This window comes from Trichomycterus rosablanca, chromosome 24, assembly GCF_030014385.1.
Source record: "Trichomycterus rosablanca isolate fTriRos1 chromosome 24, fTriRos1.hap1, whole genome shotgun sequence".
NCBI classification, from domain to species: domain Eukaryota; kingdom Metazoa; phylum Chordata; class Actinopteri; order Siluriformes; family Trichomycteridae; genus Trichomycterus; species Trichomycterus rosablanca.
Genome location: NC_086011.1, coordinates 1,595,551 through 1,613,024, shown reverse-complemented (window position 1 = coordinate 1,613,024; position 17,474 = coordinate 1,595,551). Strand labels below are relative to the sequence as shown.

At 46.8% G+C, this 17,474-nt stretch overlaps 1 protein-coding gene across 14 annotated transcripts in view; it reads left to right on the top strand.

The window, feature by feature from the left end:
- atp2b2 (ATPase plasma membrane Ca2+ transporting 2) overlaps positions 1-17,474 on the top strand; it is a 111,084-nt gene that overhangs the window by 23,352 nt on the left and 70,258 nt on the right. Inside the window, exon 1 of one of the 14 annotated variants that reach the window (XM_062986643.1) lies at positions 6,932-7,161. The exons of the other annotated variants lie outside the window; for them this stretch is intronic. The gene's annotated coding sequence lies outside the window, so the exon portion shown is untranslated. Of the gene's footprint in view, positions 1-6,931; positions 7,162-17,474 lie in introns of those variants that run through there. 14 annotated transcript variants of the gene reach the window in all.

Below are 17,474 nucleotides of genomic sequence, written 5' to 3'. Positions count from 1 at the left end.
CCCTGTTGCCATGGCAGTTAATTGTACTCACCTGCTGATAGAACCCACTCATTATTCTCTTTATAGCTTCTGTGTGTGTGTGTGTGTGTGTGTGTGTGTGTGTACTGCAGTTCTAAGTCGACTTCCTCTAGCCGTGTCCCCTGTGTGTTTGTTTCTGGAGTGTTTTGGATACCAGTTCTGTTGTTTACCTCCGTTGGTTGATTATTAAATACCCCGCCGGAGTCGGGTAGGTAGTACCAGAGGTGAAGTTTAAACCTGGACACCGGGGCTTTGCCACCCTGCCGATCAGATATGTGAACAGGGTGACACTGAGCAAGCATGAACAGAACCGCCGTCGTATATCCACACCGCCGCCGCCGCCGCGATGAGGACGTCCCGCCGTCCGCCCCCCTCGCCCCCTCTCTGCGTGTTTGCATGAAGGATGGAGGTGTGTTTCGTCCTTGACGTGATCCTGATCTCATTCGTCACTGCAGCACTTTGAGCTGTAGCAGCAGAAGTGTGTTAGCATGCGGCACCACCGTCACCTCCAGCGCCGCCGCTCTCCTCCAGCGCCGCTCGCTTTAAACACACCTCAATTCTGCTTCAGGTGGGTGTTCGTCCCCCCCAGACAGTCCATCGCCCGCCACAGGACAGGAATCTTAGATCAAAACCGGTCAGCTTTCAGTTTATCTCTCCAGTTTAGTCTGTGTTAAATGTTCAAAAGTATGTGGACACCCTACAAATCACTAAGTGTACGTCTATGGGTCCGTGTGAAAACCTAGTGACCCGCCCTGCTCCCCACTGCCTACATGATCAGCTGCCTCAGTAGAGAGGATTCTAATAAGACATGGAGCTCATAAGGCAGATTATTCAGATGCTCTACTTACACAGAGATACACCGATTATGTCAGCACAGTTTTAGCTTACTGAGGACGTTCAACCCACTGGCACACCAGCTAACGTCTCCCTCCGTGTGCCGAAAACACTTAAACCGCTCCTGATGAGCCTGAATTACAAATAAACTTACAAAAAAACACTTGTGCACCTTTATACAGATTAAAAATAAAAGAACTCAGTTGGTTGCTCTGCATTTATTCCTCCGCCACGTTTGTCATCTTTTGTGAGAGAAGTCGTGCCGCACTGAATGCTGGGATTGTTGCTTCAGCGCTGAGGAGGCGTCGGACGCTCCCTCGTCATTCAGTCACATCATCACTCAGAATAAGCGCATTTTAAGGAGCATTTTAAGGGAGCTAAGAATTTAGACACGCCCTCTTCTCAGGATGTAGGATGATGTAAAACCTGTCTGTGTAGAGAGATCAGTAGGTTTTTGGACAGACCCTAAGAGTGTGTTTTAGCAACACTCATTGCTAGCAGATGTTTAAAATCAATCATAGAAAATAACTGATCTGTATTTAAAGACGTGGCTGGACGTGGTCAGTTTGATCTGGAGGGATATAGTGGCCTGCACACCTTTGGGATGAATTGGAACATCGATTGCGAGCCAGGCCACATTGTTTAACACCACTTCCTGACATCTTAAATATATTATGTCGACGGAATGGGCACAAATTCCCACAGAAAAATCTTGAGGAAAGCCTTTTTTGAAGCAGTGAAGACTTCAGTTATAGCCGTGAATGTGATGACCAACAAACTCATGCTCAGGTGTCCACATACTTTTGGTCATGTGTATTTGCTGCAAAAAGTGTGACTCAGTATGTTTATAGACTTTTAAGTTTTATTTACAGTTTTTATGTCTTATAAACGTTATAAAAACCCTGAAATGAAATCGTCTGTGATCATTTGAATCCACGTCCTGCTTTGCTGTGTGTTATTTAGGATCAGCAGCTCTGAGCTCGTGTGTGTGTGTGTGTGTGTGTGTGTGTGTGTGTGTGTGTGTGTGTGTGTGTGTGTGTGTGAGTGAATTTGTATTAATTATTAGCTCACTCGAGCGTTTCGGAGGCTTGACTGCTCAACATCTCTTCGCGATTCACCACGAGCATCGTTCTTTCTGCTCGGGCCACCCTGTTGCTTAGCAACTGGAAGTCCGTCACCCCCCCTTTATTTTATTATTTTATTTTTTTAGCTCTTAATCTTTTACACTAAAGTGTTTCAAACAGCCAAACAGAGAAAAGTTTCATGTTCAAGTATTTCTGGATATTTTTGGTTGGTGGACTATTCTCAGTCCAGCAGTGACAGTGAGGTGTTTAAAAACTCCAGCAGCGCTGCTGTGTCTGATCCACTCATACCAGCACAACACACACTAACACACCACCACCATGTCAGTGTCACTGCAGTGCTGAGAATGATCCACCACCTAAATAATACCTGCTCTGTGGGGGTCCTGTGGGGGTCCTGACCATTGATGAACAGGGTGAAAGCAGGCTAAAAAGGTATATAAAGAAACATCAGTACAGTCAGTAATTGTAGAACTACAAAGTGCTTCTATATGGTAAGTGGAGCTGATAAAATGGACAGTGAGTGTAGAAACAAGGAGGTGGTTTTAATGTTATGGCTGATCCGTGTATGTGTCTGCCACAGTGGAGATTTCTGATGAAGTCCTGCTGAACCAGTTCCTCCTAACCAGCAGTATTTATCTGACTGGAACCAGAAGTGGCTTTAAACAGAAGCTTCTGCTTAATACTGGAACTGACTCACGTTTGCACTAAATTCCATCAATGTGTTTTTAAAATCGTTCCGGCTGCTTCTTATTTTTTTTTGGAACTTGATGTTCGCTGAATGGTGTCCCTCAGGGATCGATTGTAGGCTTTTATTTGTCTTTTATTTAGCTGGGTCTTCCAGTGATATTAATTCTGACTTTATTAGCACTAGCTGTGATTTGTGCTGCTGTAGAGCAAAACCCAGATAAATGTTTAAACCGCTGGGTATCGATAGCTGCTCTTTATTTAATTTTTTATTTATTTATTTAAAGAAATGGTCCTGTTTGTTTCACCAGACACCGTGTAATCAGTCCTTACGTAACCCCGCTGATGTTTGAGTTCTGAGTGGATAAAGAGGGACTTGTGGTCACTTGTCCCGGTGGTGAAGTGATTAGCGTAACAAATGTGGACGAATGTAAAGCCTGTGTTTTGGCTGCCAGGATTCGGTAGGAAATTCGGCCCCCACCTGCGCCAGGACGATCAGAAATAACAGGCTGCGGTTGGAATGAAATTAGCCGCACTGACAGGTTGCACAGGAGACTTTGGGAAATGAGTCGTGCTAAGACACTAATAGGTGGACGTTTCTGCCGCCCTGACTCAATGTTCTCTCTGTTCCCACACAGAGCCGGGGACTGAAGGATTTCATTCCTTTATACTCGGAGCCGTTTGGTTATGAAGCTTAACTTCATTCCTGCTGTAAAAGCACGATTTAATCGGTTAGTTAACCCGCTAAATATAAACGTGTTGCTCTGCAGCTACAGAAGCTAAAAACAGCGTCCAGTCCTGAAATAGCAGGATCACTGTCTAAAGTATATAACACAAATCCAAGAAACACGATTTTTAAACACATTTACTACGACTTTTGTAAGAATTCTATAATCAATTAATATTGAGCAGGTCTCATTGAGTGATATTATCCCTAATGGTGTCCCACAGGGATCTGTTTTAGGGCCGCTTTTATAGTCTGTGCTTTTATTCGGACGAGCTGTGCAGACGGAATTCTGTTAAATGGCAAAGCTTCATTGATTAGCACTGGTATGTGAAGTGTGTGTGTGTGTGTGTGTGTGTGTGTGTGTGTGTGTGTGTGAGTTACACGTCATTCTTTAGAAACAGTTTTTCTGGGTCAGCAGATAAAGTGAGCAGAAGTGTCTCCCATTTTCTTCCTGAACTGATTTACTGTGTTTAGAGAGATGATGGAGGGGAGGATGAAGGGATGGATGGAGGGAAAAAATTGAGTAATGGATGGAGAGATGGATGAAGGGATGGATGGAGGGAAAAAATTGAGTAATGGATGGAGAGATGGATGGAGAGATGGATGAAGGGATGGATGGAGGGAAAAAATGGAGTAATGGATGGAGGGGAGGATGGAGTTGTGGATGGAGTAATGGAGTAAAGGCTAAATGGAGTAATGGATTGAGTGATAGATGGGGAGATAGATGGAGGGGAGGATGAAGAGATGGATGGAGGGGAGGATGGGGAGATAGATGGAGGGGAGGATGGAGAGATAGATGGAGGGGAGGATGGAGAGATAAATGGAGAGATAGATGGAAAGATGAATGCAGAGGAGGATGGAGGGAGAGATGGAGAGATGGATGGAGAGATGAGTGGAGAGATAAATGGAGGGATGGATGGAGAGATAGATGGAGGGATGGATGGAGAGATAGATGGAGGGGAGGATGGAGAGATAAATGGAGAGAGAGATAGAAAGATGAATGCAGAGGAGGATGGAGGGATGGATGGAGAGATGGCTGGAGAGATAGATGGGGGAGAGATGGAGAGATGGATGGAGAGATGAGTGGAGAGATGGATGAAGGGATGGATGGAGAGATAGATGGGGAGAGATGGAGAGATGGATGGAGAGATAGATGGGGGAGAGATGCAGAGATGGATGGAGAGATAGATGCAGAGATGAGTGGAGAGATGGATGAAGGGATGGATGGAGAGATAGATGGAGAGATAGATGGGGGAGAGATGGAGAGATGGATGGAGAGATGAGTGGAGAGATGGATGGAGAGATGGATGGAGAGATAGATGGAGAGATGGATGGAGAGATGAGTGGAGAGATGGATGAAGGGATGGATGGAGAGATGAATGGAGAGATGGAAAATGTAGTTGTCTGGTCAGGGGACTCGTACCAGCAACCTTCTGATCGGCAGTTTAGTACCTGAACCGCTGAGCTACCACTGAGTGCAGCAGACCAGCGTGAAGGTCCAGCTGTTTGTGGTTGGCGTGTTTATTCCAGAGGTCGTCTGAGCACCTCGAGATGGCAGATGAGCAATAACAGCAGCGTATTTCATCTCGTCCTTGTGCCAGAGACGACGTTTATCATCCAGTAACAACTCCAGAGACCCTGAGATGTCATCGACCCAAACGGTCGAGTCTTTCCTGCCAAATTACTCAGGTGAGGGGTCAAGTGCCACCAGAGTGGGGCTGATACAGAGACGTGTGCTAGTCGAGACCTCGTCAGTTTTTGTTTGTGTTTTTGGTTATTCGAGTAGTTTTGGTAGGTTTGTTTTTAATGAATAGCTACTACAGTAAATATGGTAATGCGCTATAGTTAATGCTTTCACGGGTGCTGTACTCCAGTGGTTATGTTAGTTTGTTAGTTAATCTTGTTATGGTTAGTATCCTCCCCTGCACTCACAGCACTTATTCTGCTGTTCTCGGTGACTCTACTCTAATTGAATTTCAGTAGAAAGCAATAAAACGGTAATCTGAAGCTGTCGAAACTTGAATATTGTGTAATGCGTCATAAAGTTTGGGTCGAGGCTCGTTCATCTGCAGGAGAGATCATCGCCGGATCTTTATGGAAGTTTTGTTTAGCGTCTCTCGCCTCCTTCTGCAGCTGAAGTGTTTTGGTGCAGTGCAGCCGCTGGCTGACGGGAGGACCTGCACTGATACGCACTGAGTCTCAGAGAGTCGACTCAAATCCACCTTCTGACCACCTCTGTGTGCTGTGTGTGTCTATAAAGAGGACACGGTCTAACCTCGGTCAGGAGCTTTACCTCATTTTACTGACTGATCTGCTCGTACACGCCTGATTCATCATGTTTTGGTTATCTGGGACGTTTCAGTTCATTTTCATCATCCGCTTTATACAGGTCAGGGTCGCAGAGAGCCCTGTTCCAATGGCAAACATAAGGCTCAAGGCAGGAAAACCTGGACAGGGCTTCAGCCAACAGCCATCATGTCTGTGTAGACACCTGGCAGGCTGTAATAGGCCACCCAAGCGCCCGGGTCCAAAAAATATTATTATTATTTTACACTGTATGTTTAGACACATACAGAACAGGAGTTCAGCCTTCATTCCGTCTTTTCATTTTTGTTTTAAGTTTGTGTATTTAAATTAGTTTTAGATCATGGCGCTCAGGTGGCACGGCGGTAAAACACGCTAGCGTACCAGAGCATCTCGTACTCGTCGGTTCGAATCACAGCTCTGCTACCAGCAGGCTGGGCACCTACACGAACAACGATCGGCTCGTCTGTCAGGAGGGTCCCGGAGGGGATTCCTCAGAACTGATGCTGATCCATGGTGCTGCGCAAAGACGGGGAATAGTGTGGATCGGTGCATGGCTCTCTGTGCGCAATACGGCTCTCCATATGAACCCTCCCGGTGCAGGTGAAAAGAAGCGGTCGGTGCTGCACACGTGGCGGAGGGGGCGTGTGTTAGTCACGGCTCTCCTCGGTCAGCAGCAGTAGAGAGGAAGCATAATGCAGTCAGGGAATTGGATACGACTAGATCGGGACTCCGTGCTTATGTAGTAAACGTGCTGTAACGTGTGATTAAGGTACGATTTGGGAACAATACAGCTCCAGAGACGCTGATAAGGTGTGTATAGATAATAAAAATGATTGCTGTTGATATAAAGTTTGTTTAGAAACGTCGTTCACTCAGGCGCGGCCCTGAAACGCTCGCAGCGCTGCATGTGTGTGTGGGATGTGCGCATCTGAGCGCATGCTTTGTGCTAAATGCGCTTGATGCATGTGCCAAGGTCATGTGAGTCAGCAGCCGGGCGAGGATGGTGGGATGAAGGTTCGAGTGTAGGTAGAGCCGAGCTGAACCCTTTATGAAACACCACTCGTAGTCCCTGAGCATCCTGAACGAGTGTCCTTGAGAGTCTCTCCGGTCCTCCTGCCAGCGGCGTTTTCCTGCCGGTGCTCCTCCACAAGCATTTGTTGCTCAGGGGGGCGTGGTGGACTAATGGAGGGGGGGGTTGCTGGGAATGTGAACGTCCTCGGTGTTTCTCATTAACCTCATACGGTCTCTCTGTCTGCGACATCGTCCACACGGCAACCCAGAGCTTTTACTGTCAGGTCTTCATCCTTTAATTAAGAGACGTACCCCAGCTGTGGTCCTTCCTGCCCCTCCGTCCTTCCGGTATGTCTCTCTCGTTCCCCCCCGCGTCTGGGTAACATGGTACAAGCTGCGTACGCAGCACCGCCTGCAGTCGTGCCGGGCTGTACTGATGCTGAACCGTGATTACTGATTGAAATCTAGACGGATCTGACACCGGTGCCGAGCGGAGTAAGTCCCGTTCTTTCTTTTTCACCCCACGCTGAGCACAGTGGGGGGTTTTATGGGTTGTGTTGGGTTGTGTTGTGGTGTGTTATTTTTATTTGTTTGTTTGATTGGTGCATGCTCAGAACTTCATGCGGTCACATTCAGTGCTCTGCAGGTAGAAACGGCGCTGGAGAAACGCGCCACCTCGGTTTGTGCCGACAAGCCGCGTCAGATTTGCATCTCTAAAAATAATCCTCCCCTCCGCCTCCCCGAATCCTGATGGACTCGGGTCGAGTATGTGCGCTCGGCGTGTGTAGAGGACACACGGGTTTGGTTCTGTATATCAAAGGGTTTTTTTGTGGGTTATTTACACTGTACAGCCAAAAGTATCTGGACACTTGACCATGAGCTTGCTTGACATCTCGTTTAGAAAACAAACGCTGTTAAAACCGAGTGACCTCTGTGTGATCTCAGGCCGCTCGTTTAAGAGGCTTCTCACAAGACTTTGGAGTACGTCTGTGGGAATTTGACAGCATTTGTATTTGTACGGCTGGGCGCTGATTGATCAGTCGTTGTTCAGGTTCATCCCAGAGCTGTTGCGTGGGGCTGATGTCAGAGCTCATGCTGGAACAGGAAAGGGCCTTCCTTAAACTGTTGCTGCAATATTAAAAGCATATAGTTTCCTATATTTGACTGATTTATTACACCTGTTAGTAATTGTTGTGTCTGAAACACATGAATTCAAAAATTAGAATAGCGTCCAGATACTTTTGTCCTCACTTTCACGTCTTTGTACTGTCGGAGGAAACCCACACAGACACGGGGAGAACATGCAAACTCCACACAGAAAGGACCCGGACCACTTCACCTGGGAATCGAACTCAGGACCTTCTTGCTGTGAGGCGACAGTGCTACCCACCGAGCCACCGTGCCACCTTAAACTAACTAAGTACCCAACTAGTCACCCAACTAGAACGTTTGGTACATCGGGACACCGTGGAGACGATAGATCGTCGCGCCATGCACAGTTAGCAGAGTTTAAAAATAACGGTTCGGTATGTGCCGCGTTCACGCTGTGGTTGCTATAGTTACACATCAACGGCCCTATAAAGCGGCGTCCGGTTTGATTTTAGTATTCACGCCCCGCAGTATTAGTACAATAAACCTGCACTAATCACAATTATTATTATATTATTATTTCTGTTATCTTTGTGTGATTGTGTTCCTGCTCTGCCATGTTTATTTCCTGCTTTGTTAAATCTTTATCTGCTGTTCTTCCTCCCAAAAAATCAGTAAAAAAGTAAATAAAAAAAGTAAATTTTGACCCCTTTTTCTCCCACTTTAGCGCATCCAATTTCTGCCCGTCAATCATTCTCTCACTAATGCTGGTCCCCACTCCTGATTGGGGAGAACAAGGCTGCTCCACGCCCCCTCCGACACTTGCACAGCAATCGAACATCTTTATCACCTACATTTGACGAGTGCAGTGCGGTACAGCGCTGTGTACGGATAGCCACACCCTCTACCGCACTGCTTTCCCATCTCCATGCAGGCACCACCAACCAGCCAGCAGAGGTCGTAATCGCACTAGTCATGAGAGAAAGACCCCATCTGGCTTAGTCCCGCCCCTATATGAACAACAGACCAATCGTTGTTCATGTAGCTGCTCATCCCCGCCGGTAGGCAGAGCCGAGATTCGATACGATGTATTCCAGATCCAGCTCTGGTTCCAGCGTGTGTTTTTACCGCTGCGCCACCTGAGCGGCTAAAGGTTAAAATGTACTTTTTATTCATTTTCAGCTCAGCAGTGTGATGGTAAAATGTAAATATGGACCTGATATGGTTTTTATCGCTGATTATAATAATTACACCCCAACCACCCCACCTTTCTCAAAATCCACAGAATTGGTTGGGAGTTTTTCAAATTCAGTTACCCGAGTCGTGTTTTTAGCTGCTTTACACTTGCACATCTTGGACATTTTGACTGATGTCTGGTTCACACCACACGATTTTTGCCCTGATTTCCGCTCACAGGTCTCTGATGCAACAGCTCGGAGGTAAATCGGCGTTCAATCTGGGAGCGAAAAGCGTCTCTCGATTGCTATGTGTGAACTGTTCAACGACTCGAGCGCTCGCAGACTCAAAAAAAAAAAAAAGTAGCATGTTAAATATCTGGACCAGTCGCCGACTCTTAATCATGTAGCGTGAAAAGTGTTGCGATCAGGTCGTGACTGTTATGAACGCAAATTCAGAAGGGAAACCCGGGGAGGAGTGTAAATATGTGGGGCAAAATCTAGTTTATATCAGAATACATCGGCACACACACAAGCTTTACAGTATTCGTGACTTATCGTCCACGCCGAACCATAATACCCGAACAGAACAGACGCCCCCTGCTGGCCATGTAGCCAAACCCACTTCACCCAGATTCATTTATTTTTCCTACTTGCTTTTACGCTGCACATCAGCGCACAAACTTTGATCTCTCGCTACTTGTTGACGTGCATTTTTGGACGTGGTGTCATTAAACCCCTCGTCACGTCTCACGTGTTTTTGTGACTAAACGTAGTTTGGGAGAACAGACAGACTGGTCTGAGATTCCTGCTGGTGGTAGATGGTGTAGTGTGTGACCCACTATCACCCATCAGTCGTGTAGTGTGAAATACACACCGACTTGAAAGACTCCCGATTACAGATTACAGGGATCCCGTCGTGTAGTGTGAACTTGGCATAACTAACTGGATTGCCGTAGGATTGCTAGGACGCCTCATTAGGCAAATTAAAATTAAATACATTTTACGCCCATCATTTAGGTAGAGCCTTCCTAATAACGTACTGAACCACAGGGTACCGTGCAGTGGAAACGCACGGTGTGAACCGCACACACACACACAAACACATTCTGTAGCGTCCATCACACAGTACGGTTCAGCTTATCTGACCGTGAACTTTAGTAAACCTGCAGGCATCACACCGCTGATCAATCCATCACCAGAAGGAAAGAGGTCGGGGTGACGGGTTACACGTGTTTGTTTATAATTTCTACAGCTATGTGATTGTATTATTGTATTAAACGAAGTAATATTATTTATGTATAGATCTTATCTTTCCGTAACCGTAATTCTGCAGCCGTAAGCTTGGATAACACACAGATATACAGTGTATCACAAAAGTGAGTACACCCCTCACATTTCTGCAAATATTTCATTATATCTTTTCATGGGACAACACTATAGACATGAAACTTGGATATAACTTAGAGTAGTCAGTGTACAACTTGTATAGCAGTGTAGATTTACTGTCTTCTGAAAATAACTCAACACACAGCCATTAATGTCTAAATGGCTGGCAACATAAGTGAGTACACCCCACAGTGAACATGTCCAAATTGTGCCCAAAGTGTCAATATTTTGTGTGACCACCATTATTATCCAGCACTGCCTTAACCCTCCTGGGCATGGAATTCACCAGAGCTGCACAGGTTGCTACTGGAATCCTCTTCCACTCCTCCATGATGACATCACGGAGCTGGTGGATGTTAGACACCTTGAACTCCTCCACCTTCCACTTGCGGATGCGCCACAGGTGCTCAATTGGGTTTAGTCCATCACCTTTACCTTCAGCTTCCTCAGCAAGGCAGTTGTCATCTTGGAGGTTGTGTTTGGGGTCGTTATCCTGTTGGAAAACTGCCATGAGGCCCAGTTTTTGAAGGGAGGGGATCATGCTCTGTTTCAGAATGTCACAGTACATTTTGGAATTCATGTTTCCCTCAATAAACTGCAGCTCCCCAGTGCCAGCAACACTCATGCAGCCCAAGACCATGATGCTACCACCACCATGCTTGACTGTAGGCAAGATACAGTTGTCTTGGTACTTCTCACCAGGTCGCCGCCACACATGCTGGACACCATCTGAGCCAAACAAGTTTATCTTGGTCTCGTCAGACCACAGGGCATTCCAGTAATCCATGTTCTTGGACTGCTTGTCTTCAGCAAACTGTTTGCGGGCTTTCTTGTGCGTCAGCTTCCTTCTGGGATGACGACCATGCAGACCGAGTTGATGCAGTGTGCGGTGTATGGTCTGAGCACTGACAGTCTGACCTCTCACGTCTTCAACCTCTGCAGCAATGCTGGCAGCACTCATGTGTCTATTTTTTAAAGCCAACCTCTGGATATGACGCCGAACACGTGGACTCAACTTCTTTGGTCGACCCTGGCGAAGCCTGTTCCGAGTGGAACCTGTCCTGGAAAACCGCTGTATGACCTTGGCCACCATGCTGTAGCTCAGTTTCAGGGTGTTAGCAATCTTCTTATAGCCCAGGCCATCTTTGTGGAGAGCAACAATTCTATTTCTCACATCCTCAGAGAGTTCTTTGCCATGAGGTGCCATGTTGAATATCCAGTGGCCAGTATGAGAGAATTGTACCCAAAACACCAAATTTAACAGCCCTGCTCCCCATTTACACCTGGGACCTTGACACATGACACCAGGGAGGGATAACGACACATTTGGGCACAATTTGGACATGTTCACTGTGGGGTGTACTCACTTATGTTGCCAGCTATTTAGACATTAATGGCTGTGTGTTGAGTTATTTTCAGAAGACAGTAAATCTACACTGCTATACAAGCTGTACACTGACTACTCTAAGTTATATCCAAGTTTCATGTCTATAGTGTTGTCCCATGAAAAGATATAATGAAATATTTGCAGAAATGTGAGGGGTGTACTTACTTTTGTGATACACTGTAAATATCCACCCCTGCACTCCTCTAAACGCTGATATAAAGACACAAAGCGGCCAGAGCTCTGAACTCTGTTCTCTGGGGAAAAAAAAACCACGCCGCCCACTCAACACCAGTGTGTAGCGCTCATCTCTCGTGTACGGCTGTCAAAGCACAACAAGTCAGCCATGTGTGTGGGATTGAGATCTTTACCTCCTGTATGATTATTTCAGCTCTTTTATTCTGATCTTCTTTTAAATGTCTAACGTCATCAACCTTTTTACTGGTCAGGGTTGCAGCAGGTCCGTTTTTACCAGAAAACGCTGGGCGTGAGGCAGGAGGTGCTGGACAGGGTACCGATTTATTGCAGACGTCTCTCACTCAGTCCTTCACAACTTAGGGGTAATTATGAGTAGCCAGTAAACCTACTGCCATGTCTTTGGTAAGCAGGAACATTTGACTAGTGTGAGGACTTGACTAGCATGGACGAGGACTAAACCTGTTTGCACAGAAGTGTTATCCTATTTTATTTTCATCAACCTTTTTATCCTGGTCAGGGTTGCAGCAAGTCCGTTTTCACCAAAAAAACACTGGGCATGAGGCAGGAGGACCCTGTCCCCATCAAACCCACTGAAGCAGGCGTGATGGGGTCTCTGTACTTTCTTGTACCGTCTCTGTACCCTCTAGTCCTAATAAAGGTGTGGTGGGGTCTCTGTACCCTCTAGTCCTAATAAAGGAGGTGTGGTGGAGTCTCTGTACCCTCTAGTCCTAATAAAGGAGGTGTGGTGGGGTCTCTGTACCCTCTAGTCCTAATAAAGGAGGTGTGGTGGAGTCTCTGTACCCTCTAGTCCGTATAAAGGAGGTGTGGTGGAGTCTCTGTACCCTCTAGTCCTAATAAAGGAGGTGTGGTGGAGTCTCTGTACCCTCTAGTCCTAATAAAGGAGGTGTGGTGGGGTCTCTGTACCCTCTAGTCCTAATAAAGGAGGTGTGGTGGAGTCTCTGTACCCTCTAGTCCGTATAAAGGAGGTGTGGTGGAGTCTCTGTACCCTCTAGTCCTAATAAAGGAGGTGTGGTGGAGTCTCTGTACCCTCTAGTCCGTATAAAGGAGGTGTGGTGGAGTCTCTGTACCCTCTAGTCCTAATAAAGGAGGTGTGGTGGGGTCTCTGTACCCTCTAGTCCTAATAAAGGAGGTGTGGTGGGGTCTATGTACCCTCTAGTCCTAATTAAGGAGGTGTGGTGGGGTCTCTGTACCCTCTAGTCCTAATAAAGGAGGTGTGGTGGAGTCTCTGTACCCTCTAGTCTGTATAAAGGAGGTGTGGTGGAGTCTCTGTACCCTCTAGTCCTAATAAAGGAGGTGTGGTGGAGTCTCTGTACCCTCTAGTCCGTATAAAGGAGGTGTGGTGGAGTCTCTGTACCCTCTAGTCCTAATAAAGGAGGTGTGGTGGAGTCTCTGTACCCTCTAGTCCGTATAAAGGAGGTGTGGTGGAGTCTCTGTACCCTCTAGTCCGTATAAAGGAGGTGTGGTGGAGTCTCTGTACCCTCTAGTCCTAATAAAGGAGGTGTGGTGGAGTCTCTGTACCCTCTAGTCCTAATAAAGGAGGTGCGGTGGGGTCTCTGTACCCTCTAGTCCTAATAAAGGAGGTGTGGTGGAGTCTCTGTACCCTCTAGTCCGTATAAAGGAGGTGTGGTGGAGTCTCTGTACCCTCTAGTCCGTATAAAGGAGGTGTGGTGGAGTCTCTGTACCCTCTAGTCCGTATAAAGGAGGTGTGGTGGAGTCTCTGTACCCTCTAGTCCTAATAAAGGAGGTGTGGTGGAGTCTCTGTATTCCAGCTCCAGACCAGAGCCCCAAATTTTGATTGAAGTTCACTTGTGATGTTTGGTGAGAGGTCACTGGAGGTCGTTGGGTATAAATGGTTTGGGGTGTTTGTGGGTATTTTACCTCTCCTCTGCCTGACACGACCCTTTCACTGGCACTGACGTTGAAAGGCAGGATGCATTAAGGCCCGGGCGGCGACACAAGTGCCCGACGTGGCGTGTAATCTCCAGCTATAGTCCTGCCACTCCTCCAGCGCTCCTCTCTCAGTGCACACAAAAGCCTGAGTGCAGGAGAGGACAGACAGCGCCGGTGCTATCTCCTCACCCTTCACACCGGCCTGACCGCGGGCAGCGCTTCTTCTGTCCGGCGCCTGGCCCGCTCTAAAATAGCCTCTCCTTTGTGCCATCACACAGTGTGGCATTCATGCCGCGCCGCCCGGAGCGTCAGGGCTGGAGACCACGCGTCTATTATCAGTCAATTTAAAGAAACGTTTTTTGTATCAGGTTCTAATGGGGTTTAGTTATAAAACTAAATGATATTTCTTATTTCAGTTAGAAATTTAATCATCACTTAAATGTTCTACTTATCATTCAGCATGGGGCGGCACGGTGGGTAGCACTGTCGCCTCATATCAAGGAGGTCCTGGGTTTGATTCCCAGGTGGAGCGGTCCGGGTCCTTTCTGTGTGGAGTTTGCATGTTCTCCTCCGGAAGCTCCGGTTTCCTCCCACAGTACAAAGATGTAATAATAAATGAGAGTACTGGTCGGTGTGAATAATAGAAATGATGTGAGTAAATAAAAGTCCTGGGCGAGTGAATTTCCCCGGATTGTAATTACAGGCCTGAATGATGGCGGTACACAGCGCCAGCGCTCTGCTGCCCCCGGCCACAAGCATCCACAAATCAAAATCACACGCCTGATACTGGAGCCATCGATTTCTCCGCTGGGTCTCACTCCCATGTTTATTAATACAGCGTGTTCAGGGTCGGCGCAGTGCTTTCTGGGAACGGAAACTGATCACCAACATCCAGGCGCGTTATCGGACCCGTAAATCTACAAACTAAACACGCTCGGAGTGACGCGAGCTACACGCTTCTGATCCGCTGCTGCTCCGCCGCTGAACGTTCAGTGAGATTCGGTTATTAGGGAAGGACTCTCACTCATCCGCTTCATGTTTTGGGGTTTGAATCTTCGCTCATCTAAACAAGTTTTACTGAAATGAAACATAAATAAATGAGACGTCAGAGCGGTACTGATGCTGCGCTGGAATCAGTGAAGCCAACAGTTTACTGGATGGCACCAGTTGTACAAAATCTCTCAAGCTCAGGGTGTTTTTCTCCAGATTTTTAACGTATTAGTCTTCCGCTATATCCGTGGAGGGTATATTCGCCTGCCCCACGCCCGCTCCGACGCCTGTACAGTCCGACCCCTTTCTTATTCGCCCATATTTCGGTGGATTCGCACACATGCCGATCTCCACTTCTGTACAGGCACCTCAGGCTTACACAGTGTTTGAAAACCCCGCCTACTTTTTACTCCAGTCTTTCCCCACCCAGCAGACTCGGTGGCCAATTTTGTCCGCTGCTGACACTGCCAATAACGCCCACTAGGGGGCACCCAGCCAACCGATAGCAGACCTGAGATTGGAACCGGGGAGTACAGAATTCTGATGCTTATCTCTCCTCATCGCTGCAACCATCCTTTGAGGAGAGCCGAGACTGTCACAACCCCCTCAGACACAGCCCTTTTCACCACATTTTCACGCCCTGCTTCTTTTCACCTGCCAAAGGCCTGGGCTCACAGAGCGCAGTATCGCGTATGGAGAGCCACGCCTTGTCGTACGTGATTGGCTGCCTCCTGTGATGTTTAGAACTCGAGAGAATATATTTTTATAATGTTATTGTGTCATGAGCTGCATTTAATAGTATTACATGAATACATTTCAGTAAGAGGAAACACGTGTCAACCACTTCCGGTCAATAAAAAAGTTATATGCACATGTTTGTTTTTGTATTTTCTTTCATCAGTAAGTTGTAGCCTAGTGGTTAAGATATTGGACTAGTATTTAAAAAAGGTTGCTGGTTCAAGCCCCACCACTGCCAGGTTGCCACTGTTGGGCCCTTGAGCAAGACCCTTAACCCTAATTGCTTAGACAAGATACAGTTACAGTTATGTAGGTCGCTTTGGATAAAAGAATCTGCTAAATGCTTAAAATGTAAATGTAAAGTTAAAGTTGCGGTGTGTAACTTTTGGCTGATGCTTGGCGCCCTCTATGGTAGAAGTGTGTTACTGCAGTTTGTAATTTCAGTGTTTTTTATTGTTATTATTTACACAAAGTTATTTACGTAATGAAACTATTATACCGAAACAAACGGACTGAAACAGTCTAAATACAGCTGCATTGATTAGAAACGTTTACATGCTGATCAGCTCACAGTGATCAGCGTGCTCTGAAGTACCTGTTGTGTAATGCAAGGTTATTAGTAGCAGAGGTGTGATACACGTGTGTGTGTGTGTGTGTGTGTGTGTGTGTGTTATACGCAGCTCTTGCTGAGATGATGAGCCGTCCTGCATTACCTTTGCTTTTATTCCACACACAGGCTCAGCTGGTGAGACTGGCGTGGACATTGATCAGTCCTGACGAGACTGATGTGTGTGTGTGTGTGTGTGTGTGTGTGAGAGAGAGACGCCCACACTGGCCGCTCATTCACAGGGAATTGCGATTGACAAATCATGTTTGTCAGAGCAGCGGGGCGCTGCTGATAGACCCGGGAGGAACCGGGGGAGAGGGGGGGGGGGGGGGGGGGGGCTGATGTATTAAACATAATAAATGGTACTAAAGTTTACAGAAGTGACCGTCATGCTTCTGCTGTAATGATTACAGCACAGTGTGTGCACTTCTGTTCTAGTATAAACTATCAGCTTAGCTTACATGTAGCAATATTCATATTTTGACTTTTTAACGACTTCGTAATTCAGAGGATCCAGTGATAATAGACAGAAGAATCTCCATAAAACAAAACCTAACAGCTCTGGAACATTTTTTATGACTACAGGATGCGAGAGAGGCAATTTTCGAAAATCTCCATTCGTTTTTCCCATTTAAAATTTCTCTTAGACCCGGGTTACCAAATATGGGCAAAACAACACGGCGTGGACTTCAAAATGACGACACGACTTCAGTGGTCTATTCAAGCTTGTTTGGAAGCAGGGGGTCCAGCTTCTGGAGTCGAGAGGGTTAAGGGCCTTCCTCTAGGGCCCAAAGTGGCCCAGAGCCTGGATTTAAATCAACAATCTTCTGAATGATAGCCCAAAGCTCAACCCACTCTAAATGCTTGTTACTGCATCTAACCTAGTGATTCAGGGAAAACTGGACTGGACCCACTGTGACCCTGATCAGGATGAAGCAGTGGTAAAAACATGACATGACACCAGGTTGTCTGTTCTGTTTCATTCCAGTCTGTTCAATTCAGCAAATCAGTAGTAGATGACAGGGTTAGTTACAGTTAGTTCATTTACAATGGCAGGGCGGCACGGTGGCTCGGTGGGTAGCACTGTCGTCTTACAGCAAGAAGGTCCTGGGTTCGATTCCCAGAGTGGAGCGGTCCAGGTCCTTTCTGTGTGGAGTTTGCATGTTCTCCCCGTGTCTGCGTGGGTTTCCTCCGGGAGCTCCGGTTTCCTCCCACAAAATTGTCCATGACTGTGTTTGACGTTAAACATTAAAGACTTGAACTGATGCATCTTGACAGTATATTGTATTAGCATTTGAGGGTTAAGGGCCTTGCTCAAGGGCCCAAC